Consider the following 3227-nt stretch of genomic DNA (forward strand, 5'->3'; position numbering starts at 1 on the left):
TGTGTTCATTCTTATTTGTTGCATGTGACTTAATCTTGAAAATACATCTGATATTTGGCACTGAGATTTCAATAGAAGTTATGATTAACAGTTCTTCTTCTAGGTAATAGTCTGGGATCCATGGATGGACTTTAGAGAGTCTGTGAACCCCCTAAAATTGTATGTAGAATTTTGGGTATTTGCTTTTTTTTAAAATTCTTGGATCCGTCAGTAATATATGTATTTTTCTATATGGTACATGATTTAAGGATCTAATTTTATTTTTATTCTAATCAGATGGGTTGTCTCAGCACCATTTATTAAACATTCTTTCACTGGATCTGTTTTTTTTATTTGAAAATAATATATCTCATATGTAGGCAAGTAAAATTTAAGGACTAAACATGGTATTAAGAGACTATAGCACACTTATCAAGTTCACAGCTTTTTTATAATAGAAAACTGATGTAGCCATTTTATTTTCATCTTTAAAAGAAGAGAGAATACGTGTCACCTACCTAGAATAACTGTGAAGTCCATAGTTGGCAATAGCAGTTTTGTGATCTTGAGACTTCTAAACAAATTTGCAAATAGAAGTTCCATGTAGATCTTCTGTAAGGACTTTATTTTGAATTTTAATGTTTAAACAATTAATCCTTTTAGGAATGAGGCATGGGTTTTAAAAAATTTAAGAACTGTTGAATAGAGAATTTAGATGGAAACTAAACACACATGAACATTTATTTCTCCTTGAATTTTGATGGCAGTGGACCAGTATTTCTTTAGCCTTCTAAAAATCTAGAAAAATTTAAATTCAATCTAGAAGTATTTTATTTTATTTTATTTTTTCCCTTTTTGTCTTTTTTCGTGACCGGCAACGGATCGCAACCCTCAGTGTCGCGCCCGTACTGGACCGGGACCGGCAACGGGATTGCAACCCTCGGTGTTGCTCCCGCATCTCGCTCAGCCAGTGAGCGGGAACCTGTCTGTATGTGGGATCCGAACCCTCGGCGGGAGCGCCGCCGCACTTCCCAACCAGCGCACTGTAGCAGTGCGCCACCGGGCCAGCCCCAATCTAGAAGTATTTTAGATCCCTATCATGGAACCCATTAAGTTATGCCAAGGATAACTTATTTGTGAATTATAAATGTATGATACAGGGCTATGTATTATGTTCCTTGTTCATTGCCAATTTAATACCTAAGTTTAGCTGACTTTACAATAAGCAAAGCTTTTTTTCTCTTATAAATACTTTTCTACCTTTGCAAAATTGAAATGTCTTGATCTTGAAAGATAACTTGTGGGCTTATGTAATAGTTGTCTCCTTCCCTTCCCCTCTTCTGAAACTAATATGGGTCATCAGTGTTGTAGATTTTTTTTGTGCCTAAGATTTTAGGAAATAAACCTATGAATACTGTCGGGGCTTACTTCAGATTTGTTTTAAGTGGTATTGACTTTAGAAAAAAAAAAATGATTTGGTGGCTGGCCTGTATGGGGATCTGAGCCCATGACCTTGGTGTTGTAAGGCTGTGCTCTGACTTTCAGTTATAATCTCTATCTTTAGTACTCTCTCCCCACCAAAGTAAATTCTTTAGGAGTAAGCTAATTGGTAAGTTGGGCCTTGCTGATATGTGTACTGGTGTGTAAGCCCTGTACTGCTGCTGTCACTAATGTCTTTCATAGATTACTTGGGCATCACTGTCATTAATGGAGTTTGCTTTATGAACACTGCTGCTTTTGTTAGCCTTGACAACAATGTTCTTCCCTGTGCTATCTTTCTGCTTTTAGGAGAATGTGAAAGAGCAGGTTTTAGAGCTGTAAAGAAATAATACTAGCTTTGAATTTTTTTTTAATATTGAAATTCAAATCCCATTGTATATTTGATAATATATCTGCCAAACTGAATTATGGAAGATGAGCTGCCTTTTTAAATACCCACTCTCCTGTTGAGGGTGTAACCCTACCAAATAAAAAGAAATTGCAACTGCAGCTGATATGAGACTTTGCAGCATGGTAGTGATTTGGTTATCTAAACTATATATTTTCTGGAACAGAACTAAGAGAAGAGGAAAAAAATGACTAGAAGTGCTCAGTTATGTTTCATGTTTTCTTTATATTGCTATTTGCAGGGTCAGATAGGTTGCTAGGTAAATGCTTTTTAGTAGCTATTAGTGATACTCTATTTCTTTCTAGAATAAAGAAATTTTGAGTATAGAACTTTCTTCCATAATTAGGAATCTAACTCACAAGGAGCTTTTCTTTACTTAAAAAGTTCCGCAGGTGACAGAGGTTTTTGTGGGAAAGATAACTGCAATAACCTTCCTATCTCATATGGCTGTTTGGCTCAAGAGACTTTTATGCCATTGAGGGTCCATGTGAAGAGTAGGAAGTCTTTTATCATAGTATGCTGGTCTGCTCGTAGAGTTAAGCCTTAAAAAACAAGTGTGACATTAGATGAAACAAAAAATTAAGGTTTGTAGGTCCTATCCCTCCACATGTTTTATTCCTTCAGAATTTTTTTTTTACTGTGGTGATTTCTAGTGTCAACCAAAAAGTAAGTGAACGTGCAAACATGATTCCTGTTTAAGCCAAAGAAGTTATTTGGGATTTTAAATCTAGTGGGTATTTACCCTGATGTCATTGCTTTTTCCTAAAACCTAGCATTTCCACCAGATGGATTCAGGTGTTGATTAAACCCTAATGTGTTGTTGTTTAGCTAATCACCTTTCTAGGGATCTCAGTTGTAACATGCTTTGAACTTGAGCAAATATAATGGACTTTGCTTTACTAGTAAATTTTGCTTCATCTGAGGGAACACTTGAAATTATGATGAGGAATTTAGTAATGGTGGATATTGTTATTTCTCCATCCTTCATTCCACCCTTGATTTTGTAGCAGTAATCAAGGTTTCAGTGAGCCTGATTAACTTAGTTCCATTGTCTTTAGCTCAATGGCTCTTAAGAAAGGAGGTGCGACATCCTAGGGTGGCATTTTGATAATTTGTAGGGGTATTTTTTCAGTGTTTGGGGGACACCAGGAACATTTGATGGGCTGGCACTAAGAAGAATTATCCCTTGTCCTACTTGACTTTCCATTATCCCATCAGATATTCATATAGGTACAGAACCTATTTATAACGATCTGATCCTAGAATCTAACTCTGTTCTGTATATATAAACAACATATTTTTGTGTGGTTTTAATATACAGTACACCGAATTTTGTAGTAATGTAACCTTATAAATCAAG

This window comes from Galeopterus variegatus, unplaced genomic scaffold, assembly GCF_000696425.1.
Source record: "Galeopterus variegatus unplaced genomic scaffold, G_variegatus-3.0.2 Scaffold1169, whole genome shotgun sequence".
NCBI lineage: Eukaryota > Metazoa > Chordata > Mammalia > Dermoptera > Cynocephalidae > Galeopterus > Galeopterus variegatus.